This window comes from Octopus bimaculoides, unplaced genomic scaffold, assembly GCF_046866305.1.
Source record: "Octopus bimaculoides isolate indiv1 unplaced genomic scaffold, ASM4686630v1 contig40, whole genome shotgun sequence".
NCBI lineage: Eukaryota > Metazoa > Mollusca > Cephalopoda > Octopoda > Octopodidae > Octopus > Octopus bimaculoides.
In genome coordinates this window covers 547,501-575,000 of record NW_028315290.1, presented here as the reverse complement: position 1 = coordinate 575,000, position 27,500 = coordinate 547,501, and the positions used below count along the sequence as shown (strand labels likewise).

Here is a 27,500-nt window from a genome sequence, read left to right as displayed (position 1 = left end):
GACCTCACCAAGACGAGTGGTTCGCCACACACCGCACAAACCCTGGTCTTCACTTACCGCCGACTCGGGCCACGACACTCCCCACGTCGGCCAGCCAGTCACACCAGGAGGCAGACTATCGGCAGTCCACCAATCACCTCCAGAGGGCCAACTCCCTTCAGTCAGGATCATCCACATATCACATGGCCTCCACCAGATTAACTGGAACCGCAATGGAGGAAGGGACACATTTAGTTTGTCCGTGCGAAAGCAAATATTCGGCCTTGGTTTAACACCTATCCGACACATCACCCCACACGGACGTAAGCTCTTTCACCACGCCAAGGTAGTGTCCCAAAGGGTAAAGCCTGGCAGTGCATCCATCACTCAGGTAAAATTCAGTGGATCATCTCACCCGCCCATCATCCACCGAATCCCGAGTGATCATAACATACCAGGCAAACCCGATGGTGCATCCACCCACCGACTATTGGCTTCCTAGCTGCCAATATACCTCCACAGGGCAGGCACAAAAACCCTCCACCACCTGTCACAGCAATGTACCTAAAGGCCACTGCAGATGCACTAACTACACGACAAACGGCCACCGACCATCTCTCAACTCCAATGTTCCAATCGGACACTGCAGGTGCTTACAACAGCCACAACCACCTTCACCGATGTTCCAATCGGACACCGCAGGTGAACCCGCTATTGAAAGGCCATTGACCTATAGGCGGGTGGACCTCCCAGCGGGCCCACCCCCTGCAGGGGAAAAACCGATGCACTCACCCAACGCAGAGAGATTGGTCAGACCACTTCCACTCAAGCCCCAGCATATTATAGAATGTGGTTGTAGCATCGTTCGGCAGAAAGCACACCCAAATGTGACGGAGCAGTAGGGTGTACCACCCATGCAAGGCCAGTGGGTCATAACGCATCAGGCCCCACGAAAGAGAGTCATAGTTACTCCCGCCGTTTACCCGCGCTTGGTTGAATTTCTTCACTTTGACATTCAGAGCACTGGGCAGAAATCACATCGCGTCTGTGCGGCTCGGCCGGCTACGCGATGCTCTGTTTTAATTAGACAGTCGGATTCCCCCGGTCCGTACCAGTTCCGAGTCGACCGTTCGCCGCCGGCCGAACGCCTGCCGCGCGTTGCGGTGCAACGACCGCACGACCCCACGCAAGGCGGGAACAGAGGGCCGCGAGCACCGACGCGACGGCGAGCCCAAAGCCGTGTCGCTCCACGGCGTCTCGGGTGTGGAGCCGTGTTGTTCGCGCCCACTACGCCCCGGGCGCCCCGTATGAAACCGCCGCGCGCCGACATGCGACGGCGGCCCGACCGCGCGTCGGGAGGTGCGGAACGCCGACGCGAGAGAAGGCCGCGCGTGCGAGAGGAGGAGGAGGAGGAGGAGGACCGACGCGGCGACAACCACCGCTTTCCGCCGCGAGGACGCGACGTGCTGACGACTATGCCGCACGCGACCGACCGACCGACCAACCGACTTTCCTACCCGACGAAGAAGCCGCCAACTCCCGTTGACCGAAGGCGCGACCGCACACCGACGCGAAGCGAGTTGCCCGCCGCCACGGAAGGCGGCGCAAACGACGGCCGGAAAGGCGCCCGAGATGCCGAGTCCGACGCCAACGCTACAGCCCCGTACCGATCCGCCGCTTCGCGTGAAGACGTGTTCCGGCGCCCGCTGCAGCAGCGCGACGCCGAGCGAACGGCGAAGCAACCGCCGCGCGGGAGCGCAGCGACACACACGGCCCGACCGACCCGGTCCTCGGAGCCAATCCTTCTTCCGAAGGTACGGATCCATTTTGCCGACTTCCCTTACCTACATTGGCGCTATCGACGAGAGGCTGTACACCTTGGAGACCTGCTGCGGATGGTGGGTACGGACCGACTCGAGAGCTGCGAATCGTTACGGACCCGGATTTTCCAGGGCCGCCGAGAGCGCACCGGACGCCGCCCGAGACGCGGCGCTCTACAGGTACCATATCCGTATCTCCGGACGAGCCGATTCCACGGACGCGGTCCTTTACGAAGAAGAGAGAACTCTTCCCGGGGCTCCCGGCAACGTCTCCGGGCTCGCTTGCGTTGCCGCTGCTTCGCCCGACCGCCGGCTTCGACGACAAACGCGCTACTAAGAGCGGCGCGCCGCGTTCCCACCGCCGGACGAGCACTCTCCGAGTTCGGGTTCGGGAATATTAACCCGATTCCCTTTCGATGCGAGGCCGGCCGCATCTGCTATTATATTTGCTACAACCGCTTTCGTGACGGATCCGGCGCCTTTCGTGGAAGCTTTCGCCCGCTTCTTAGGACCGACTGACCCGTGCTCGACCGCCGTTGGCACGGAACCCTTCTCCACTTCGGTCTTCGAAGGTCTCGTTCGAATATTTGCTACTACCACCGAGATCTGCACCCGCGGTCGGCTTCACCCGGGCTCGCGCCCGCGGCTTCCATGCACGCCGCGGCGCCCTCCTACTCGACCGGGCATCGGAAAGTCGCCTCGCCGGCGATCGCGCAACCTGTCGCCCGGCCGGTCCGGCATCGGTCGCTCGCTCCAGCGCCATCCATTTTCGGGGCCGGTCGATTCGGCAGGTAAGTTGTTACACACTCCTGAGCGGATTCCGACTTCCGTGGCCACCGTCCTGCTGTCTATATCGACCGACACCCTTTCGGGGATCTAATGGGCGAAGCGTAGGGCACCTTAGCCGGACGTTCGGTTCATCCCACATCACCAGTTCTGCTTACCAAAAGTGGCCCACTTGGCACCGTGCATTCGTCGCAAGAAACGCGCAAAATAATTATCATTATTCCCAACGATTCGTAAACGGCCGCCTCCGTTCGGGAGAGGAGGAGTAGCGCGGCCCGTTTCGCCCGTTCCGAGTTCGAGAGTAGATCGAGGCCGTCAACGTCCCCGGGGCCTCCAGTCGTTCGCTTTACCGGACGGAATTGCGTGTCGTTCTCCTGCTGGCGCCAGCTATCCTGAGGGAAACTTCGGAGGGAACCAGCTACTAGACGGCTCGATTGGTCTTTCGCCCCTACACCCGGTTCCGACGATCGATTTGCACGTCAGAGGCGCTTCGGACTTCCACCAGAGTTTCCTCTGGCTTCGTCCCGACCGGGCGTGGATCGCCATCTTTCGGGTCCCCGGCCGCCTGCTACACCTGAGTCGGAGCGTGAACGCGCGCTTTCGAGCGCGAACGCGCGGGCCCGACCCGGGAACGATGCTTCGAAACGCCGCGTGTTACAAAAAAAGAAGCGAGCCGCCGCCACCACCACCGCTGATGCTGCAGCAACCGACGAGATTAGACGACGGCGGCAGCAACTGCGGCGGCTGCTGCGACAGCGGCCCAACTCCCTTCCCCCGAGCGGCGACGTGTCACGTTCTCGCTTTCGCTGTGCCGTCGGAGTTCGCAAAGTGAAAGGCTCCAACGACTCGCAGTCGACTGGGACTCCTCGGTCCGTGTTTCAAGACGGGTCGGGTAGGTTGCCGATGCTCGTCGCTGACCGGCAGCAGCGGGCGGCTTTTCGGGCGATCCCGCCGACTCCTCCAACAACCACCGCTCCTGCTGCTGTAGCACCACGCGCAAAGACGAGGAGCAAGTAGAAGAAGTAGTAGAAGAAGAAGGAGCAGGCGGGCGGCCGCGTCGCTTTCGCGACTCGCTGCGTCGTGAGTGCTGAGGGCGAGGTGCGTTAGCCCGTCTCCGTCGGTTAGCCGTGCCAGCGCTTTCGTGGAGCGACGGGCCCGGTCGAGAGAAGCGCGTGGATCCCGACGCCGGTCGGTCCCCGCGTGAACGGGTTCCGGACGCCGAGGCGCTCGTCTGCGACCTGCGGACGCCGCGCGCCTACCGGCCCGACGGGAACGGGTCGCGACGACGGATCGGAGGGGAAGTGCGTCCGATGCCGGCGCCACGGAAATCGAGCGCCGACGAGGCGGCAGACGACCGCCCGCGGAAACGAGCGGCCGCCACCGACGCGTTCGTCGGCGACGACGGCGCCTTAGGAGGCGGGGGTGAAAGTGGCAGCGGACTGAGTCCCCTCGCGATCGCGGTGAGCGGTCCTACCCGTTTACCCCTGGGCGGTTTCACGGTCTCTTGAACTCTCTCTCCAAAGTTCTTTTCAACTTTCCCTCGCGGTACTTGTCGGCTATCGGACTCGTCCCCGTATTTAGCCTTGGATGGAGCTTACCACCCGCTTTGGGCTGCGTTCCCAAGCAACCCGACTCTCGGGCCGAAAAGAAACACCGCCGATCGCCGCCGGCTCCGAATGGGCCTGGCACCCGCTCTGGGCAGCCCCGATCGAGGGGACTCCGAACCTAGCCGGGCGAAACGATCGACCGTGTACGACCCTTGCGCCACAGCTCTCGACGACCGGCGCGGCCGACGAGATTCGGCGTTGGGCTTCTCCCGGTTCACTCGCCGTTACTTAGGGAATCCCGGTTGGTTTCTTTTCCTCCGCTTAGCGATATGCTTAAGTTCGGCGGGTAGTCTCGTCCGAGTCGAGGGCAGCTTAGAAAAAAATAAAAAGTCGTCGCTGCGGCAAACCGCATTCGATTCGTCGTCGTCGTCGTCGTCGTCGTCGTCGTCGTCTTCGATGGCCTGCACGAACGCTCGCAAACGAGATCCACAGAGCGAACACCGACCGAAGATGCAGACGGCTGCGGCGGCGGCGGCGGCGGCGGCGGCAGCCACGGAGTAATAAGAGGAGGCAACGACGGCGAGGGCGGCAGGCAGAAGAGTGCGCACGAACGGCGGACGGTGCGTTCCCTGCTGCTACTGCACATGTCGGCCGCTCCGTGGCAGGTGTCGCAGCGATGACGGTCTGGCATTGCGGGAGACGGAGGATCGAGCGGCGCGCGCTCGCTAGTCGTGCCGGAAGCAGAAGCAGTAGCGAGAACGAAAGGCGAGCTGTTCACGCTGCCCGCCCGCTTCCACGGCGCGCGCCCTTTCCTGCGACTCCCGACTCCCCGCCGCTGCTGCTGCTGCAACGGCGGACGGCTTTTTCGTGTCGTGACCGCCTCTCGACCGGACGGGGCCCCGGGACGATGGGATCCCGGGGCCGCAATGTGCGTTCGAGGTGTCGATGTTCACTGAGTCCTGCAATTCGCATCAGTTCACGCGGATAGCCGCGCTCTTCATCGACGGACGAGCCGAGTGATCCCCCGTCCAGGGTTTCGGTATTTGCTACTACTACTACTACTACGCCTACCAGCACTGCTGATGCTGGCCGACGCGGAGGCGAGGAAAGGAAGGAAGACGAGAGAGATATTGATGTTCGTGGAGCCGCAAAGCGTGCAGCACCGTCGGCCTAGCGCACTGTATTCGGGCGGACGCAGGCTGGGTGAAAACTGCGCGGTCGGCAGCTGCCAGAGAGAGAACGAGAAGGAAGCATAACGACTTGCGGGCTTCGTTCACCGCTGATGACGCCGCCGCTTCTACTTGCTCGTTGCTCGGCTGAGGCTGAGGCTGCACTGTTAGAGGGCCGACGATTGCGAGGGGGCCCGGCCGCGGCTTACGAAACCGGCTGGATGGCGCCGGAAAGGCGAGGAGGAGGCGACGACGACGACGACGATGTTGGCCGGCCGACGCCAGGAAGGAAGACGAGAGAGATATTGATGTTCGTGGAGCCGCAAAGCGTGCAGCACCGTCGGCCTAGCGCACTGTATTCGGGCGGACGCAGGCTGGGTGAAAACTGCGCGGTCGGCAGCTGCCAGAGAGAGAACGAGAAGGAAGCATAACGACTTGCGGGCTTCGTTCACCGCTGATGACGCCGCCGCTTCTACTTGCTCGTTGCTCGGCTGAGGCTGAGGCTGCACTGTTAGAGGGCCGACGATTGCGAGGGGGCCCGGCCGCGGCTTACGAAACCGGCTGGATGGCGCCGGAAAGGCGAGGAGGAGGCGACGGCGACGACGGCGATGTTGGCCGGCCGACGCCAGGAAGGAAGACGAGAGAGATATTGATGTTCGTGGAGCCGCAAAGCGTGCAGCACCGTCGGCCTAGCGCACTGTATTCGGGCGGACGCAGGCTGGGTGAAAACTGCGCGGTCGGCAGCTGCCAGAGAGAGAACGAGAAGGAAGCATAACGACTTGCGGGCTTCGTTCACCGCTGATGACGCCGCCGCTTCTACTTGCTCGTTGCTCGTCTGAGGCTGAGGCTGCACTGTTAGAGGGCCGACGATTGCGAGGGGGCCCGGCCGCGGCTTACGAAACCGGCTGGATGGCGCCGGAAAGGCGAGGAGGAGGCGACGACGACGGCGATGTTGGCCGGCCGACGCCAGGAAGGAAGACGAGAGAGATATTGATGTTCGTGGAGCCGCAAAGCGTGCAGCACCGTCGGCCTAGCGCACTGTATTCGGGCGGACGCAGGCTGGGTGAAAACTGCGCGGTCGGCAGCTGCCAGAGAGAGAACGAGAAGGAAGCATAACGACTTGCGGGCTTCGTTCACCGCTGATGACGCCGCCGCTTCTACTTGCTCGTTGCTCGGCTGAGGCTGAGGCTGCACTGTTAGAGGGCCGACGATTGCGAGGGGGCCCGGCCGCGGCTTACGAAACCGGCTGGATGGCGCCGGAAAGGCGAGGAGGAGGCGACGACGACGGCGATGTTGGCCGGCCGACGCCAGGAAGGAAGACGAGAGAGATATTGATGTTCGTGGAGCCGCAAAGCGTGCAGCACCGTCGGCCTAGCGCACTGTATTCGGGCGGACGCAGGCTGGGTGAAAACTGCGCGGTCGGCAGCTGCCAGAGAGAGAACGAGAAGGAAGCATAACGACTTGCGGGCTTCGTTCACCGCTGATGACGCCGCCGCTTCTACTTGCTCGTTGCTCGGCTGAGGCTGAGGCTGCACTGTTAGAGGGCCGACGATTGCGAGGGGGCCCGGCCGCGGCTTACGAAACCGGCTGGATGGCGCCGGAAAGGCGAGGAGGAGGCGACGACGACGGCGATGTTGGCCGGCCGACGCCAGGAAGGAAGAAGAGAGAGATATTGATGTTCGTGGAGCCGCAAAGCGTGCAGCACCGTCGGCCTAGCGCACTGTATTCGGGCGGACGCAGGCTGGGTGAAAACTGCGCGGTCGGCAGCTGCCAGAGAGAGAACGAGAAGGAAGCATAACGACAGCGGAAACGATTTGCGGGCTTCGTCCACCGCTGATGACGCCGCCGCTTCTACTTGCTCGTTGCTCGGCTGAGGCTGAGGCTGCACTGTTAGAGGGCCGACGAGTGCGAGGGGGCCCGGCCGCGACTTACGAAACCGGCTGGATGGCGCCGGAAAGGCGAGGAGGAGGCGACGGCGACGGCGATGTTGGCCGGCCGACGCCAGGAAGGAAGACGAGAGAGATATTGATGTTCGTGGAGCCGCAAAGCGTGCAGCACCGTCGGCCTAGCGCACTGTATTCGGGCGGACGCAGGCTGGGTGAAAACTGCGCGGTCGGCAGCTGCCAGAGAGAGAACGAGAAGGAAGCATAACGACTTGCGGGCTTCGTTCACCGCTGATGACGCCGCCGCTTCTACTTGCTCGTTGCTCGGCTGAGGCTGAGGCTGCACTGTTAGAGGGCCGACGATTGCGAGGGGGCCCGGCCGCGGCTTACGAAACCGGCTGGATGGCGCCGGAAAGGCGAGGAGGAGGCGACGACGACGACGATGTTGGCCGGCCGACGCCAGGAAGGAAGACGAGAGAGATATTGATGTTCGTGGAGCCGCAAAGCGTGCAGCACCGTCGGCCTAGCGCACTGTATTCGGGCGGACGCAGGCTGGGTGAAAACTGCGCGGTCGGCAGCTGCCAGAGAGAGAACGAGAAGGAAGCATAACGACTTGCGGGCTTCGTTCACCGCTGATGACGCCGCCGCTTCTACTTGCTCGTTGCTCGGCTGAGGCTGAGGCTGCACTGTTAGAGGGCCGACGATTGCGAGGGGGCCCGGCCGCGGCTTACGAAACCGGCTGGATGGCGCCGGAAAGGCGAGGAGGAGGCGACGGCGACGACGGCGATGTTGGCCGGCCGACGCCAGGAAGGAAGACGAGAGAGATATTGATGTTCGTGGAGCCGCAAAGCGTGCAGCACCGTCGGCCTAGCGCACTGTATTCGGGCGGACGCAGGCTGGGTGAAAACTGCGCGGTCGGCAGCTGCCAGAGAGAGAACGAGAAGGAAGCATAACGACAGCGGAAACGATTTGCGGGCTTCGTCCACCGCTGATGACGCCGCCGCTTCTACTTGCTCGTTGCTCGGCTGAGGCTGAGGCTGCACTGTTAGAGGGCCGACGAGTGCGAGGGGGCCCGGCCGCGACTTACGAAACCGGCTGGCTGGCGCCGGAAAGGCGAGGAGGAGGAGGAGGAGACGGAGGAGCGGAGCAGGGCTGCTGCTGCTGCTGCGGTAATGATCCTTCCGCAGGTTCACCTACGGAAACCTTGTTACGACTTTTACTTCCTCTAAGCGATCGGGTTCGGTCGTCTTCTCCGGGCCATCAGAGAACGCGCCGGCGACGGCGCGGAACGCCGCCGCGCGTAAGCGAACTCGTCGGCCAGATCCGAGGACCTCACCGGACCGTTCGATCGGTAGTAGCGACGGGCGGTGTGTACAAAGGGCAGGGACGTGATCGACGCGGGCTGATGACCCGCGCCTACCGGGAATTCCTCGTTCACGGGGTTGGTTCCAGGCCCCGATCCCTATCACGGGAGGTGGTTCAGAGGTTTCCCGACCCTCTCGGGCCGGGGGAGACGCGCCCGCTGATACCTCCAGTGTAGCGCGCGTGCGGCCCCGGACATCTAAGGGCATCACAGACCTGTTATCGCTCCGCCTCGTGCGGCTTTCTGCCGCCCGTCCCTCTAAGAAGCGCTGCGTTCGCCAACCGACTGGCCCGGGCGCGACGGCGTGCCGCCGCCGGGCTCGCGCGGGCCGAGCCGACCGAGTCACCGCCGCCGCTCCGCAACCGACGCCGCAACCACGCCGCGTGCGAACCGCCATCCCAGACCAACCCGCACACCAACCCGCGAGGAGCGGAGCACGAAAGGCTGCTAAGAAGGCAGTTGCCGGACGCGGCCGCAGCGCCGGACGCGAAGGAGAGCGGCGGCAACGGCAAGCACGGGCCGCGCGCGGAGCTACCGACGATGGCTTCGGCGCCGCCTCGCTACCGGAAAAGCACTAATCGACGCGCTAGTTAGCAGGCCGGAGTCTCGTTCGTTATCGGAATCAACCAGACGGATCGCTCCACCAACTAAGAACGGCCATGCACCACCACCCACCGAATCGAGAAAGAGCTATCGATCTGTCAATCCTACCGGTGTCCGGACCGGGTGAGTTTTCCCGTGTTGAGTCAAATTAAGCCGCAGGCTCCACTCCTGGTGGTGCCCTTCCGTCAATTCCTTTAAGTTTCTGTTTTGCAACCATACTCCCCCCGGAACCGACTATGGTTTCCCGCGCAGGCTCCCCGCCGGGTCATCGAAGCGAACGCCGGCGGAGCGCCAGTCGGCATCGTTTACGGTCGGAACTACGACGGTATCTGATCGTCTTCGAACCTCCGACTTTCGCTCTTGATCGAGGAAAACGTGCTTGCCACACGCCGTCGCTGCAGTGCGTCTTGCGACGATCCAAGAATTTCACCTCTAACGTCGCAATACGAGTGGCCCCGATCGCTCCCTTCGATCATTGCCTCGTCGTGAACGGAGACCGACGGATGACGCGCGGACGAGGCCATTTTCCATCATTCCATGCTTTTCGTATGCAAGCCGGCGGGGCTCGCTCTGAGCACTCTAATTTTTTCACAGTGAACGTACCGGCCGCCTCGGACACTCGGCGAAGAGCACCCTCGGAGGAACCGTGCGGGCCGAAACGACCGGGAGGTGGACGCGCTACCGAAACGCGTGCGAGCGGCGATGCCCCGGGCGACGCTCGACCCCCGTTTGTTTCCCCCGAAAACACCGCGTACCGCCGCAAGCGACGGAGGAGACGGCAGCGGCGGCGGCAGCAGCGACGACGGCGGCGAGGCCGAACGATCGCGTGCCGATGCCGACCGACCGACCGACCGACCGAGAGGACGGAAGCGGAAGCTACGGAGGCGGGTGACGGGCTACCGGAGAGACCGTCGCAGCGACGATGCGCGCAGAGCTCCGCGGCCCGACCGCGCACGCACCGGCGAATAGGGCCGGGAGTGCGAACGGACGACCGAAGCGGACGCGCGCGAGGCACGCCCGCGACGGCGCCGTCGCCCCGAACGTGCTGGGGCACGTTTTCGAGACCCGAATTCCGACTACGAGCTTTTCAAACGCAACAATTTTAATATACGCTACCGGAGCTGGAATTACCGCGGCTGCTGGCACCAGACTTGCCCTCCGGTCGATCCTCGTTAACGGATTTGAAGTGTACTCATTCCGATCGCGGGGCCTCGACAGAGTCCCGCGTCGTTATTTTTCGTCACTACCTCCCCGTGCCGGGAGTGGGTAATTTGCGCGCCTGCTGCCTTCCTTGGATGTGGTAGCCGTTTCGCATGCTCCCTCTCCGGAATCGAACCCTGATTCCCCGTTACCCGTTGCCACCACGGTCGGCACTTACCGGGCCGTCGACAGTTGATAGGGCGGACTCGCGGGGGACCCGTCGCGCGAAGGCTAGTCGATACTAGCCCGTGCGATCGTACTGACAGTTATCCAGAGTCACCAAAATCGAAGGGGCGTGAAGCCGACGCACGCCTAGACCCGCGCGCGTGCGAAGCACGGCGACGGCGGCTGCTGCGACGGCCCGTACGCGTCGGTCTCAGTCTAATATTTGCGCCGCGACCAATGCGGAAGGCCGACCGTATCGTCGCGACCGGCGGCGGCGGGAACTGGCGAGCAGTCCCGGAACCAACCCGGCCGAGCGGGCGCCGGCGACGACCGGCAGCGGCTGGGACGACGCCGAGCACGCGGAGGCGCTGCGGCGACGAAGACCGCTGCTGCTGCCGGAAGCCGTTTTTCGGCCCGACGCCCGGGTGCGACCTGCGATCGCGGCTTCGGTTGCATGTATTAGCTCTAGAATTGCCACAGTTATCCACTCTCCTCGCGGTGAGGAATACGGTCCCGAGGATTAGGTCCGGTTCCTGAGCCATTCGCGGTTTCACCATTCGTTTACGGCATGAACTTACACTTGCATGGCTTAAGCTTTGAGACAAGCATATGACTACTGGCAGGATCAACCAGGTATCGTCGTCGTCGTCGTCGTCGTCGTCGCTGTAGTAGCGTCACCGTCGCGTCGGTCGGCTGAGAGCGGAAGTCGAGGCGGATGTCGAGGCGGAAGTCCCGCTGCTGCCATCGCCGCCGCCGCCGCGCGGAGAGCAAACGAAAGCGAAGAGGAGGAGGAGGAGGAGCCTGAAAAATCGCGGCCGCCGCTGCTGCTGCTGCGGTAGCCGTTCGTTCGTACGTACGTTACGCGTCCTAATCCGCCGCTCTGCTGTAGCAGCGGAAAAGCGCGCCAGACGGAAGAAAAAGAGTTCGCCGAGTAGAAACGGTTTGCGATCCGACTGCCGCACACCGGGCCGCTGCGGTAGGACGGGCGCCGGTGCGGGTTGAAGAAGCGAGGCGGTTTCTGGCTGCTGCTGCTGCCGCCGCCGCCGCCACGCGAGAAGGACGACGAGCGGGGAAGCGAGCGAGCCGAAACGATTGCGACAGCACGGGCTGCGGTCAACGAGAAGCGTGTGTGCGATGACGAAAACGGCGTTGTCGGCAGCCGCCGAACGAGCCAAAGCAACGACGATGCCGGGATGGGCGAGCGCGAGGAGATTGCGGGGGGGGGCACCACCGCCGCGAAACCCGGAGTTGTAGCCACGGTTGTTGATCCGTCCCGGTCTAGCGGGACGAACACACAGCACCGCTCTCTTTCGGTGACGTCGCGTCGCCTGTGGCGGATCGGGAAGCGACAACTAGCCCGTCCGCCGCGCCGGCGGCGACGCGACACGAGGTCAGCGGCGTAACCTGACCGGGTCCTCGAAGACGACGTCGACGAGGCCGCGGGTCGGCGAGGAGGAGGAGGATACCGATCGGTCGATGGTGACAGCACGAACAGGCGGGCAGGCGGCTGTCGGCGGGGCGAGCGAGCGAGCGAGCGAGCGAGCGAATCTGACGCGGCGCACTGTATTCGGGCGGACGCAGGCTGGGTGAAAACTGCGCGGTCGGCAGCTGCCAGAGAGAGAACGAGAAGGAAGCATAACGACAGCGGAAACGATTTGCGGGCTTCGTTCACCGCTGATGACGCCGCTTCTACTTGCTCGTTGCTCGTTGCTCGGCTGAGGCTGCACTGTTAGAGGGCCGACGATTGCGAGGGGGCCCGGCCGCGGCTTACGAAACCGGCTGGATGGCGCCGGAAAGGCGAGGAGGAGGCGACGACGGCGACGACGGCGATGTTGGCCGGCCGACGCCAGGAAGGAAGACGAGAGAGATATTGATGTTCGTGGAGCCGCAAAGCGTGCAGCACCGTCGGCCTAGCGCACTGTATTCGGGCGGACGCAGGCTGGGTGAAAACTGCGCGGTCGGCAGCTGCCAGACAGAGAACGAGAAGGAAGCACAACGACAGCGGAAACGATTTGCAGGCCTCGTTCACCGCTGCTACTTGCTCGTTGCTTGTTGCTCGTTGCTCGGCTGAGGCTGCACTGTTAGAGGGCCGACGATTGCGAGGGGGCCCGGCCGCGGCTTACGAAACCGGCTGGATGGCGCCGGAAAGGCGAGGAGGAGGCGACGACGACGGCGATGTTGGCCGGCCGACGCCAGGAAGGAAGACGAGAGAGATATTGATGTTCGTGGAGCCGCAAAGCGTGCAGCACCGTCGGCCTAGCCCACTGTATTCGGGCGGACGCAGGCTGGGTGAAAACTGCGCGGTCGGCAGCTGCCAGAGAGAGAACGAGAAGGAAGCATAACGACAGCGGAAACGATTTGCGGGCTTCGTTCACCGCTGATGACGCCGCCGCTTCTACTTGCTCGTTGCTCGGCTGAGGCTGCACTGTTAGAGGGCCGACGATTGCGAGGGGGCCCGGCCGCGGCTTACGAAACCGGCTGGATGGCGCCGGAAAGGCGAGGAGGAGGCGAGGAGGAGGCGACGACGACGACGGCGATGTTGGCCGGCCGACGCCAGGAAGGAAGACGAGAGAGATATTGATGTTCGTGGAGCCGCAAAGCGTGCAGCACCGTCGGCCTAGCGCACTGTATTCGGGCGGACGCAGGCTGGGTGAAAACTGCGCGGTCGGCAGCTGCCAGAGAGAGAACGAGAAGGAAGCATAACGACAGCGGAAACGATTTGCGGGCTTCGTTCACCGCTGATGACGCCGCCGCCGCTTCTACTTGCTCGTTGCTCGTTGCTCGGCTGAGGCTGCACTGTTAGAGGGCCGACGATTGCGAGGGGGCCCGGCCGCGGCTTACGAAACCGGCTGGATGGCGAGAGAGATATTGAGGTTCGGCGGAAGAATCGTGGACGCGCCGGCCGTGTAGAATCAATCGAGCGGCGGGTTAAGCGGGTCCGACCGTCAGCAGAAAGGAGAGGCGAGGACATCCCTTCCGGTCGGAGTGCTTGGCGTAGGCGAGGAAGAGGAGGAGGAGGATACCGATCGGTCGATGGTGACAGCACGAACAGGCGGGCAGGCGGCTGTCGGCGGGCGAACGAGCGAATCTGACGCGGCGCGGGGCGCGGAACGACGGCGTCAGCGAGGGCGAGGGGCTCGTTACGAGGCGGCGGGCGAGTGGTCGGCGGAAGAATCGTGGACGCGCCGGCCGTGTAGAATCAATCGAGCGGCGGGTTAAGCGGGTCCGACCGTCAGCAGAAAGGAGAGGCGAGGACATCCCTTCCGGTCGGAGTGCTTGGCGTAGGCGAGGAAGAGGAGGAGGAGGATACCGATCGGTCGATGGTGACAGCACGAACAGGCGGCCAGGCGGCTGTCGGCGGGCGAACGAGCGAGCGAATCTGACGCGGCGCGGGGCGCGGAACGACGGCGTCAGTCGAGGGCGAGGGGCTCGTTACGAGGCGGCGGGCGGGTGGTCGGCGGAAGAATCGTGGACGCGCCGGCCGTGTAGAATCAATCGAGCGGCGGGTTAAGCGGGTCCGACCGTCAGCAGAAAGGAGAGGCGAGGACATCCCTTCCGGTCGGAGTGCTTGGCGTAGGCGTGGAAGAGGAGGTGGAGGATACCGATCGGTCGATGGTGACAGCACGAACAGGCGGGCAGGCGGCTGTCGGCGGGCGAACGAGCGAGCGAATCTGACGCGGCGCGGGGCGCGGAACGACGGCGTCAGCGAGGGCGAGGGGCTCGTTACGAGGCGGCGGGCGGGTGGTCGGCGGAAGAATCGTGGACGCGCCGGCCGTGTAGAATCAATCGAGCGGCGGGTTAAGCGGGTCCGACCGTCAGCAGAAAGGAGAGGCGAGGATATCCCTTCCGGTCGGAGTGCTTGGCGTAGGCGAGGAAGAGGAGGAGGAGGATACCGATCGGTCGATGGTGACAGCACGAACAGGCGGGCAGGCGGCTGTCGGCTGTCGGCGGGCGAACGAGCGAATCTGACGCGGCGCGGCGCGGAACGACGGCGTCAGCGAGGGCGAGGGGCTCGTTACGAGGCGGCGGGCGGGTGGTCGGCGGAAGAATCGTGGACGCGCCGGCCGTGTAGAATCAATCGAGCGGCGGGTTAAGCGGGTCCGACCGTCAGCAGAAAGGAGAGGCGAGGATATCCCTTCCGGTCGGAGTGCTTGGCGTAGGCGAGGAAGAGGAGGAGGAGGATACCGATCGGTCGATGGTGACAGCACGAACAGGCGGGCAGGCGGCTGTCGGCGGGCGAACGAGCGAATCTGACGCGGCGCGGCGCGGAACGACGGCGTCAGCGAGGGCGAGGGGCTCGTTACGAGGCGGCGGGCGGGTGGTCGGCGGAAGAATCGTGGACGCGCCGGCCGTGTAGAATCAATCGAGCGGCGGGTTAAGCGGGTCCGACCGTCAGCAGAAAGGAGAGGCGAGGACATCCCTTCCGGTCGGAGTGCTTGGCGTAGGCGAGGAAGAGGAGGATACCGATCGGTCGATGGTGACAGCACGAACAGGCGGGCAGGCGGCTGTCGGCGGGCGAACGAGCGAATCTGACGCGGCGCGGGGCGCGGAACGACGGCGTCAGTCGAGGGCGAGGGGCTCGTTACGAGGCGGCGGGCGGGTGGTCGGCGGAAGAATCGTGGACGCGCCGGCCGTGTAGAATCAATCGAGCGGCGGGTTGAGCGGGTCCGACCGTCAGTAGAAAGGAGAGGCGAGGATATCCCTTCCGGTCGGAGTGCTTGGCGTAGGCGAGGAAGAGGAGGATACCGATCGGTCGATGGTGACAGCACGAACAGGCGGGCAGGCGGCTGTCGGCGAGGCGAGCGAGCTAATCTGACGCGGCGCGGGGCGCGGAACGACGTCGTCAGCGAAGGCGAGGTAGCTCACTACTAGGCGAGGAGGTGGTCGGCGGAAGAATCGAGGACACGCCGGCCGTGTAAAAGCAATCGTGCGGCGGGTTAGGCGGGTCCGACCGTCGGAATTAATGAGAGGCTAAAACATTCCTTCCAGTCGGCGAACCCATCCGATCAACGACTACCCTACATAGTAGTCTGGACCCCCTGGGGGTATGAGGGTCACCTAGAGGGTGACTATCCCACCGCACCCCGAGCCGCAAACTCGCGAACTCGGGAACTCGGACCCCGAAACGGGTACGCTAGCGGCCGCGTGGTTCGTATCGCAGCCGACACATCGGCCTTTCCATCGAGCCGCGGCGGTTCGGCGGCGGCAGTCCGCCGCCGAGGCGTACGCATTCTCTTTGCTCGCTCCCAATTGCTTCCTTCTCGCTGCTACTTCCGCCGCTGCTGCCGCCGCCACGACTCGCTCGGCCTGCTTCTTCTTTCTCGTCCGCCTAGGCGGCCGTGTAACACACACAGACACACACACTCCCGGCCGACAGCGCTTTCGATCGCAAACTCACGGGTACGGTACCGGCCGCGTGGCTCGTATCGCAGCCGACACGTCGGCATTTCAATCGAACCGGCGGTTCGGCGGCGGCTGTCCGCCGCCGAGGCGTCCGCATTCTCTTTGCTCGCTCACAATCGCTTCCTTAACGCTGCCGCCACGACTCGCTCGGCCTGCTGCTTCGGCTTCTTCATCTTCTTCCTTCTCGTCCGCCTTGGCGGCCCGTATCGCAGCCGACACGTCGGCCTTTCCATCTCACCGGCGGCAGTCCGCCGCCGAAGCGTCCGCATTCTTTTTGCTCGCTCCCAATCGCTTCCTTCTCGTCCGCCTAGTCCGCCGGCTAGGCCGCACACACTCCCGGCCGACAGCGCTTTCGATCGCAAACTCACGGGTACGGTACCGGCCGCGTGGCTCGTATCGCAGCCGAAACGTCGGCCTTTCCATCGCGGTGCCGGCGGTTCGGCGGCGGCAGTCCGCCGCCGAGGCGTCGCTCTCAATTCGGCCTCTTTCGATCGGCTCTGCGGGTACGCGGCGGCGCCCGGCCGGCCGGCCGCCGGCCGACCGTCTGCCTTTCAATCGGCTGCGGTTCGGGGTGCGGGTCATAGGGTACGACCGTCCGATCGACGACTACCCTACATAGTAGTCTGGACCCCCTTGGCGTATGAGGGTCACCTAGAGGGTGACTATCCCACCGCACCCCGAGCCGCAAACTCGCGAACTCGGGAACTCGGACCCCCAAACGGGTACGCTAGCGGCCGCGTGGCTCGTATCGCAGCGCCGACACGTCGGCCTTTTCCATCTAGCCGGCGGCCGTCCGCCGCCGAGGCGTCCGCATTCTCTTTACTCGCTGCCAGTCGCTTCCCTCTCGCTGCCGCTTGCTGCTGCTTCTTCCTCTTCTTCTTCTTTCTCGTCCGCCTTGGCCGCCGTGTAACACACACACACAGACACACACACTCCCGGTCGACAGCGCTTTCGATCGCCATCTTACGGGTACGCTACCGGCCGCGTGGCTCGTAAGGCAGCCGATACGTAGGCCTTTCCATCGCACCGGCGGTTCGGCTGCGGCCGTCCGCCGCCGAGGCGTCCGCATTCTCTTTGCTCGCTCACAATCGCTTCCTTCACGCTGCCGCCACGACTCGCTCGGCCTGCTGCTTCGGCTTCTTCATCTTCTTCCTTCTCGTCCGCCTTGGCGGCCTTGGCGGCCCGTATCGCAGCCGACACGTCGGCCTTTCCATCTCGCCGGCGGCAGTCCGCCGTCGAAGCGTCCGCATTCTTTTTGCTCGCTCCCAATCGCTTCCTTCTCGTCCGCCTAGTCCGCCGGCTAGGCCGCACACACTCCCGGCCGACAGCGCTTTCGATCGCAAACTCACGGGTACGGTACCGGCCGCGTGGCTCGTATCGCAGCCGACACGTCGGCCTTTCCATCGCGGTGCCGGCGGTTCGGCGGCGGCAGTCCGCCGCCGAGGCGTCGCTCTCAATTCGGCCTCTTTCGATCGGCTCTGCGGGTACGCGGCGGCGCCCGGCCGGCCGGCCGCCGGCCGACCGTCTGCCTTTCAATCGGCTGCGGTTCGGGGTGCGGGTCATAGGGTACGACCGTCCGATCGACGACTACCCTACATAGTAGTCTGGACCCCCTTGGGGTATGAGGGTCACCTAGAGGGTGACTATCCCACCGCACCCCGAGCCGCAAACTCGCGAACTCGGGAACTCGGACCCCCAAACGGGTACGCTAGCGGCCGCGTGGCTCGTATCGCAGCGCCGACACGTCGGCCTTTTCCATCTAGCCGGCGGCCGTCCGCCGCCGAGGCGTCCGCATTCTCTTTACTCGCTGCCAGTCGCTTCCCTCTCGCTGCCGCTTGCTGCTGCTTCTTCCTCTTCTTCTTCTTTCTCGTCCGCCTTGGCCGCCGTGTAACACACACACACAGACACACACACTCCCGGTCGACAGCGCTTTCGATCGCCATCTTACGGGTACGCTACCGGCCGCGTGGCTCGTAAGGCAGCCGATACGTAGGCCTTTCCATCGCACCGGCGGTTCGGCTGCGGCCGTCCGCCGCCGAGGCGTCCGCATTCTCTTTGCTCGCTCACAATCGCTTCCTTCACGCTGCCGCCACGACTCGCTCGGCCTGCTGCTTCGGCTTCTTCATCTTCTTCCTTCTCGTCCGCCTTGGCGGCCTTGGCGGCCTTGGCGGCCCGTATCACAGCCGACACGTCGGCCTTTCCATCTCGCCGGCGGCAGTCCGCCGTCGAAGCGTCCGCATTCTTTTTGCTCGCTCCCAATCGCTTCCTTCTCGTCCGCCTAGTCCGCCGGCTAGGCCGCACACACTCCCGGCCGACAGCGCTTTCGATCGCAAACTCACGGGTACGGTACCGGCCGCGTGGCTCGTATCGCAGCCGACACGTCGGCCTTTCCATCGCGGTGCCGGCGGTTCGGCGGCGGCAGTCCGCCGCCGAGGCGTCGCTCTCAATTCGGCCTCTTTCGATCGGCTCTGCGGGTACGCGGCGGCGCCCGGCCGGCCGGCCGCCGGCCGACCGTCTGCCTTTCAATCGGCTGCGGTTCGGGGTGCGGGTCATAGGGTACGACCGTCCGATCGACGACTACCCTACATAGTAGTCTGGACCCCCTTGGGGTATGAGGGTCACCTAGAGGGTGACTATCCCACCGCACCCCGAGCCGCAAACTCGCGAACTCGGGAACTCGGACCCCCAAACGGGTACGCTAGCGGCCGCGTGGCTCGTATCGCAGCGCCGACACGTCGGCCTTTTCCATCTAGCCGGCGGCCGTCCGCCGCCGAGGCGTCCGCATTCTCTTTACTCGCTGCCAGTCGCTTCCCTCTCGCTGCCGCTTGCTGCTGCTTCTTCCTCTTCTTCTTCTTTCTCGTCCGCCTTGGCCGCCGTGTAACACACACACACAGACACACACACTCCCGGTCGACAGCGCTTTCGATCGCCATCTTACGGGTACGCTACCGGCCGCGTGGCTCGTAAGGCAGCCGATACGTAGGCCTTTCCATCGCACCGGCGGTTCGGCTGCGGCCGTCCGCCGCCGAGGCGTCCGCATTCTCTTTGCTCGCTCACAATCGCTTCCTTCACGCTGCCGCCACGGCTCGCTCGGCCTGCTGCTTCGGCTTCTTCATCTTCTTCCTTCTCGTCCGCCTTGGCGGCCTTGGCGGCCCGTATCGCAGCCGACACGTCGGCCTTTCCATCTCGCCGGCGGCAGTCCGCCGTCGAAGCGTCCGCATTCTTTTTGCTCGCTCCCAATCGCTTCCTTCTCGTCCGCCTAGTCCGCCGGCTAGGCCGCACACACTCCCGGCCGACAGCGCTTTCGATCGCAAACTCACGGGTACGGTACCGGCCGCGTGGCTCGTATCGCAGCCGACACGTCGGCCTTTCCATCGCGGTGCCGGCGGTTCGGCGGCGGCAGTCCGCCGCCGAGGCGTCGCTCTCAATTCGGCCTCTTTCGATCGGCTCTGCGGGTACGCGGCGGCGCCCGGCCGGCCGGCCGCCGGCCGACCGTCTGCCTTTCAATCGGCTGCGGTTCGGGGTGCGGGTCATAGGGTACGACCGTCCGATCGACGACTACCCTACATAGTAGTCTGGACCCCCTTGGGGTATGAGGGTCACCTAGAGGGTGACTATCCCACCGCACCCCGAGCCGCAAACTCGCGAACTCGGGAACTCGGACCCCCAAACGGGTACGCTAGCGGCCGCGTGGCTCGTATCGCAGCGCCGACACGTCGGCCTTTTCCATCTAGCCGGCGGCCGTCCGCCGCCGAGGCGTCCGCATTCTCTTTACTCGCTGCCAGTCGCTTCCCTCTCGCTGCCGCTTGCTGCTGCTTCTTCCTCTTCTTCTTCTTTCTCGTCCGCCTTGGCCGCCGTGTAACACACACACACAGACACACACACTCCCGGTCGACAGCGCTTTCGATCGCCATCTTACGGGTACGCTACCGGCCGCGTGGCTCGTAAGGCAGCCGATACGTAGGCCTTTCCATCGCACCGGCGGTTCGGCTGCGGCCGTCCGCCGCCGAGGCGTCCGCATTCTCTTTGCTCGCTCACAATCGCTTCCTTCACGCTGCCGCCACGACTCGCTCGGCCTGCTGCTTCGGCTTCTTCATCTTCTTCCTTCTCGTCCGCCTTGGCGGCCTTGGCGGCCTTGGCGGCCCGTATCACAGCCGACACGTCGGCCTTTCCATCTCGCCGGCGGCAGTCCGCCGTCGAAGCGTCCGCATTCTTTTTGCTCGCTCCCAATCGCTTCCTTCTCGTCCGCCTAGTCCGCCGGCTAGGCCGCACACACTCCCGGCCGACAGCGCTTTCGATCGCAAAGTCACGGGTACGGTACCGGCCGCGTGGCTCGTATCGCAGCCGACACGTCGGCCTTTCCATCGCGGTGCCGGCGGTTCGGCGGCGGCAGTCCGCCGCCGAGGCGTCGCTCTCAATTCGGCCTCTTTCGATCGGCTCTGCGGGTACGCGGCGGCGCCCGGCCGGCCGGCCGCCGGCCGACCGTCTGCCTTTCAATCGGCTGCGGTTCGGGGTGCGGGTCATAGGGTACGACCGTCCGATCGACGACTACCCTACATAGTAGTCTGGACCCCCTTGGGGTATGAGGGTCACCTAGAGGGTGACTATCCCACCGCACCCCGAGCCGCAAACTCGCGAACTCGGGAACTCGGACCCCCAAACGGGTACGCTAGCGGCCGCGTGGCTCGTATCGCAGCGCCAACACGTCGGCCTTTTCCATCTAGCCGGCGGCCGTCCGCCGCCGAGGCGTCCGCATTCGCTTTACTCGCTGCCAGTCGCTTCCCTCTCGCTGCCGCTTGCTGCTGCTTCTTCCTCTTCTTCTTCTTTCTCGTCCGCCTTGGCCGCCGTGTAACACACACACACAGACACACACACTCCCGGTCGACAGCGCTTTCGATCGCCATCTTACGGGTACGCTACCGGCCGCGTGGCTCGTAAGGCAGCCGATACGTAGGCCTTTCCATCGCACCGGCGGTTCGGCTGCGGCCGTCCGCCGCCGAGGCGTCCGCATTCTCTTTGCTCGCTCACAATCGCTTCCTTCACGCTGCCGCCACGACTCGCTCGGCCTGCTGCTTCGGCTTCTTCATCTTCTTCCTTCTCGTCCGCCTTGGCGGCCTTGGCGGCCCGTATCGCAGCCGACACGTCGGCCTTTCCATCTCGCCGGCGGCAGTCCGCCGTCGAAGCGTCCGCATTCTTTTTGCTCGCTCCCAATCGCTTCCTTCTCGTCCGCCTAGTCCGCCGGCTAGGCCGCACACACTCCCGGCCGACAGCGCTTTCGATCGCAAACTCACGGGTACGGTACCGGCCGCGTGGCTCGTATCGCAGCCGACACGTCGGCCTTTCCATCGCGGTGCCGGCGGTTCGGCGGCGGCAGTCCGCCGCCGAGGCGTCGCTCTCAATTCGGCCTCTTTCGATCGGCTCTGCGGGTACGCGGCGGCGCCCGGCCGGCCGGCCGCCGGCCGACCGTCTGCCTTTCAATCGGCTGCGGTTCGGGGTGCGGGTCATAGGGTACGACCGTCCGATCGACGACTACCCTACATAGTAGTCTGGACCCCCTTGGGGTATGAGGGTCACCTAGAGGGTGACTATCCCACCGCACCCCGAGCCGCAAACTCGCGAACTCGGGAACTCGGACCCCCAAACGGGTACGCTAGCGGCCGCGTGGCTCGTATCGCAGCGCCGACACGTCGGCCTTTTCCATCTAGCCGGCGGCCGTCCGCCGCCGAGGCGTCCGCATTCTCTTTACTCGCTGCCAGTCGCTTCCCTCTCGCTGCCGCTTGCTGCTGCTTCTTCCTCTTCTTCTTCTTTCTCGTCCGCCTTGGCCGCCGTGTAACACACACACACAGACACACACACTCCCGGTCGACAGCGCTTTCGATCGCCATCTTACGGGTACGCTACCGGCCGCGTGGCTCGTAAGGCAGCCGATACGTAGGCCTTTCCATCGCACCGGCGGTTCGGCTGCGGCCGTCCGCCGCCGAGGCGTCCGCATTCTCTTTGCTCGCTCACAATCGCTTCCTTCACGCTGCCGCCACGACTCGCTCGGCCTGCTGCTTCGGCTTCTTCATCTTCTTCCTTCTCGTCCGCCTTGGCGGCCTTGGCGGCCCGTATCGCAGCCGACACGTCGGCCTTTCCATCTCGCCGGCGGCAGTCCGCCGTCGAAGCGTCCGCATTCTTTTTGCTCGCTCCCAATCGCTTCCTTCTCGTCCGCCTAGTCCGCCGGCTAGGCCGCACACACTCCCGGCCGACAGCGCTTTCGATCGCAAACTCACGGGTACGGTACCGGCCGCGTGGCTCGTATCGCAGCCGACACGTCGGCCTTTCCATCGCGGTGCCGGCGGTTCGGCGGCGGCAGTCCGCCGCCGAGGCGTCGCTCTCAATTCGGCCTCTTTCGATCGGCTCTGCGGGTACGCGGCGGCGCCCGGCCGGCCGGCCGCCGGCCGACCGTCTGCCTTTCAATCGGCTGCGGTTCGGGGTGCGGGTCATAGGGTACGACCGTCCGATCGACGACTACCCTACATAGTAGTCTGGACCCCCTTGGGGTATGAGGGTCACCTAGAGCCTGACTATTCCGCCGGGCCCCGACCCGCAAACTCGCGAATCGGGAATCGGGCCCCGTCACGGGTACGGTAGCGGCCGCGTAGCTCGTATCGCAGCGCCGACACGTCGGCCTTTCCATCAAGCCGGCGGTTCGGCGGCGGCCGTCCGCCGCCGAGGCGTCCGCATTCTCTTTACTCGCTGCCAATCGCTTCCCTCTCGCTGCCGCTTCTTCTTCTTCTTTCTCGTCCGCCTCGGCCGCCGTGTAACACACACACACACACAGACACACACACTCTCGGCCGACAGCGCTTTCGATCGCCAACTCACGGGTACGCTACCGGCTGCGTGGCTCGTAAGGCAGCCGATACGTAGGCCTTTCCATCGCACCGGCGGTTCGGCTGCGGCCGTCCGCCGCCGAGGCGTCCGCATTCTCTTTACTCGCTGCCAATCGCTTCCCTCTCGCTGCCGCTTGCTGCTGCTTCTTCCTCTGCTTCTTCTTCTTCTTCTTCTTCTTTCTCGTCCGCCTTGGCCGCCTTGGCCGCCGTGTAACACACACACACAGACACACACACACACTCCCGGCCGACAGCGCTTTCGATCGCCAACTTACGGGTACGCTACCGGCCGCGTGGCTCGTAAGGCAGACGATACGTAGGCCTTTCCATCGCACCGGCGGTTCGGCTGCGGCCGTCCGCCGCCGAGGCGTCCGCATTCTCTTTGCTCGCTCACAATCGCTTCCTTCTCGCTGCCGCCACGACTCGCTTGCTTGCTGCTTCGGCTTCTTCATCTTCTTCCTTCTTCCTTCTTCCTTCTCGTCCGCCCCGTATCGCAGCCGACACGTCGGCCTTTCCATCTCGCCTGCGGCAGTCCGCCGCCGAAGCGTCCGCATTCTTTTTGCTCGCTCCCAATCGCTTCCTTCTCGTCCGCCTAGTCCGCCGCCGGCTAGGCCGCACACACTCCCGGCCGACAGCGCTTTCGATCGCAAACTCACGGGTACGGTACCGGCCGCGTGGCTCGTATCGCAGCCGACACGTCGGCCTTACCATCGCGGTGCCGGCGGTTCGGCGGCGGCTGTCCGCCGCCGAGGCGTCGCTCTCAATTCGGCCTCTTTCGATCGGCTCTGCGGGTACGCGGCGGCGCCCGGCCGGCCGGCCGCCGGCCGACCGTCTGCCTTTCAATCGGCTGCGGTTCGGGGTGCGGGTCATAGGGTACGACCGTCCGATCGACGACTACCCTACATAGTAGTCTGGACCCCCTTGGGGTATGAGGGTCACCTAGAGCCTGACTATTCCGCCGGGCCCCGACCCGCAAACTCGCGAATCGGGAATCGGGCCCCGTCACGGGTACGGTAGCGGCCGCGTGGCTCGTATCGCAGCGCCGACACGTCGGCCTTTCCATCAAGCCGGCGGTTCGGCGGCGGCCGTCCGCCGCCGAGGCGTCCGCATTCTCTTTACTCGCTGCCAATCGCTTCCCTCTCGCTGCCGCTTCTTCTTCTTCTTTCTCGTCCGCCTTGGCCGCCGTGTAACACACACACACAGACACACACACACTCTCGGCCGACAGCGCTTTCGATCGCCAACTCACGGGTACGCTACCGGCTGCGTGGCTCGTAAGGCAGCCGATACGTAGGCCTTTCCATCGCACCGGCGGTTCGGCTGCGGCCGTCCGCCGCCGAGGCGTCCGCATTCTCTTTACTCGCTGCCAATCGCTTCCCTCTCGCTGCCGCTTGCTGCTGCTTCTTCCTCCTCTGCTTCTTCTTCTTTCTCGTCCGCCTTGGCCGCCGTGTAACACACACACACAGACACACACACACACTCCCGGCCGACAGCGCTTTCGATCGCCAACTTACGGGTACGCTACCGGCCGCGTGGCTCGTAAGGCAGCCGATACGTAGGCCTTTCCATCGCACCGGCGGTTCGGCTGCGGCCGTCCGCCGCCGAGGCGTCCGCATTCTCTTTGCTCGCTCACAATCGCTTCCTTCTCGCTGCCGCCACGACTCGCTGCTTCGGCTTCTTCATCTTCTTCCTTCTTCCTTCTCGTCCGCCTTGGCGGCCCGTATCGCAGCCGACACGTCGGCCTTTCCATCTCGCCTGCGGCAGTCCGCCGCCGAAGCGTCCGCATTCTTTTTGCTCGCTCCCAATCGCTTCCTTCTCGTCCGCCTAGTCCGCCGCCGGCTAGGCCGCACACACTCCCGGCCGACAGCGCTTTCGATCGCAAACTCACGGGTACGGTACCGGCCGCGTGGCTCGTATCGCAGCCGACACGTCGGCCTTACCATCGCGGTGCCGGCGGTTCGGCGGCGGCTGTCCGCCGCCGAGGCGTCGCTCTCAATTCGGCCTCTTTCGATCGGCTCTGCGGGTACGCGGCGGCGCCCGGCCGGCCGGCCGCCGGCCGACCGTCTGCCTTTCAATCGGCTGCGGTTCGGGGTGCGGGTCATAGGGTACGACCGTCCGATCGACGACTACCCTACATAGTAGTCTGGACCCCCTTGGGGTATGAGGGTCACCTAGAGCCTGACTATTCCGCCGGGCCCCGACCCGCAAACTCGCGAATCGGGAATCGGGCCCCGTCACGGGTACGGTAGCGGCCGCGTGGCTCGTATCGCAGCGCCGACACGTCGGCCTTTCCATCAAGCCGGCGGTTCGGCGGCGGCCGTCCGCCGCCGAGGCGTCCGCATTCTCTTTACTCGCTGCCAATCGCTTCCCTCTCGCTGCCGCTTCTTCTTCTTCTTTCTCGTCCGCCTTGGCCGCCGTGTAACACACACACACAGACACACACACACTCTCGGCCGACAGCGCTTTCGATCGCCAACTCACGGGTACGCTACCGGCTGCGTGGCTCGTAAGGCAGCCGATACGTAGGCCTTTCCATCGCACCGGCGGTTCGGCTGCGGCCGTCCGCCGCCGAGGCGTCCGCATTCTCTTTACTCGCTGCCAATCGCTTCCCTCTCGCTGCCGCTTGCTGCTGCTTCTTCCTCCTCTGCTTCTTCTTCTTTCTCGTCCGCCTTGGCCGCCTTGGCCGCCGTGTAACACACACACACAGACACACACACACACTCCCGGCCGACAGCGCTTTCGATCGCCAACTTACGGGTACGCTACCGGCCGCGTGGCTCGTAAGGCAGCCGATACGTAGGCCTTTCCATCGCACCGGCGGTTCGGCTGCGGCCGTCCGCCGCCGAGGCGTCCGCATTCTCTTTGCTCGCTCACAATCGCTTCCTTCTCGCTGCCGCCACGACTCGCTGCTTCGGCTTCTTCATCTTCTTCCTTCTTCCTTCTCGTCCGCCTTGGCGGCCCGTATCGCAGCCGACACGTCGGCCTTTCCATCTCGCCTGCGGCAGTCCGCCGCCGAAGCGTCCGCATTCTTTTTGCTCGCTCCCAATCGCTTCCTTCTCGTCCGCCTAGTCCGCCGCCGGCTAGGCCGCACACACTCCCGGCCGACAGCGCTTTCGATCGCAAACTCACGGGTACGGTACCGGCCGCGTGGCTCGTATCGCAGCCGACACGTCGGCCTTACCATCGCGGTGCCGGCGGTTCGGCGGCGGCTGTCCGCCGCCGAGGCGTCGCTCTCAATTCGGCCTCTTTCGATCGGCTCTGCGGGTACGCGGCGGCGCCCGGCCGGCCGGCCGCCGGCCGACCGTCTGCCTTTCAATCGGCTGCGGTTCGGGGTGCGGGTCATAGGGTACGACCGTCCGATCGACGACTACCCTACATAGTAGTCTGGACCCCCTTGGGGTATGAGGGTCACCTAGAGCCTGACTATTCCGCCGGGCCCCGACCCGCAAACTCGCGAATCGGGAATCGGGCCCCGTCACGGGTACGGTAGCGGCCGCGTGGCTCGTATCGCAGCGCCGACACGTCGGCCTTTCCATCAAGCCGGCGGTTCGGCGGCGGCCGTCCGCCGCCGAGGCGTCCGCATTCTCTTTACTCGCTGCCAATCGCTTCCCTCTCGCTGCCGCTTCTTCTTCTTCTTCTTTCTCGTCCGCCTTGGCCGCCGTGTAACACACACACACAGACACACACACTCTCGGCCGACAGCGCTTTCGATCGCCAACTGACGGGTACGCTACCGGCTGCGTGGCTCGTAAGGCAGCCGATACGTAGGCCTTTCCATCGCACCGGCGGTTCGGCTGCGGCCGTCCGCCGCCGAGGCGTCCGCATTCTCTTTACTCGCTGCCAATCGCTTCCCTCTCGCTGCCGCTTGCTGCTGCTTCTTCCTCCTCTGCTTCTTCTTCTTTCTCGTCCGCCTTGGCCGCCTTGGCCGCCGTGTAACACACACACACAGACACACACACACACTCCCGGCCGACAGCGCTTTCGATCGCCAACTTACGGGTACGCTACCGGCCGCGTGGCTCGTAAGGCAGCCGATACGTAGGCCTTTCCATCGCACCGGCGGTTCGGCGGCGGCCGTCCGCCGCCGAGGCGTCCGCATTCTCTTTACTCGCTGCCAATCGCTTCCCTCTCGCTGCCGCCTGCTGCTTCTTCTTCTTCTTTCTCGTCCGCCTTGGCCGCCGTGTAACACACACACACAGACACACACACTCTCGGCCGACAGCGCTTTCGATCGCCAACTCACGTGTACGCTACCGGCCGCGTGGCTCGTATGGCAGACGACACGTCGGCTGTTCCATCGCGGTGCCGGCGGTTCGGCTCCGGCCGTCCGCATTCTCTTTGCTCGCTCACAATCGCTTCCTTCTCGCTCGGCCTGCTTCTTCTTTCTCGTCCGCCTAGGCCGCCTTAGTGTGACACACACAGACACACACACACACACACACTCCCGGCCGACAGCGCTTTCGATTGCAAACTCACGGTCACGGTACCGGCCGCGTGGCTCGTATGGCAGCCGACACGTCGTCGGCCTCTTCATAGCGCCGGCGGCCGACCGCCGCGTCCGCATTCTCTTTTCTCGCTCCCAATCGCTGCCTCCACGACTCGCTCGGCCTGCTTCTTCTTTCTCGTCCGCCGCGTGGCACACACAGACACTCCCGTCCGACAGCGCTTTCGATTGAAACCTGAGGTTCGCCGGCGGAAACACGCCGG

At 64.7% G+C, this 27,500-nt stretch overlaps 1 non-coding gene and 2 pseudogenes across 1 annotated transcript; all 3 read right to left on the bottom strand.

The window, feature by feature from the left end:
- Window positions 1-4,502, bottom strand: part of LOC149129343 (large subunit ribosomal RNA) — a 7,536-nt pseudogene extending 3,034 nt beyond the window's left edge.
- A 507-nt stretch (window positions 4,503-5,009) lies between these two features.
- Window positions 5,010-5,168, bottom strand: LOC149129342 (5.8S ribosomal RNA). Its single transcript, XR_016240021.1, has one exon. It is a non-coding gene; the product is annotated as a 5.8S ribosomal RNA (ribosomal RNA).
- A 3,186-nt stretch (window positions 5,169-8,354) lies between these two features.
- On the bottom strand, window positions 8,355-11,151 carry LOC149129341 (small subunit ribosomal RNA; annotated as a pseudogene).
- Window positions 11,152-27,500: the final 16,349 nt, after the last annotated feature.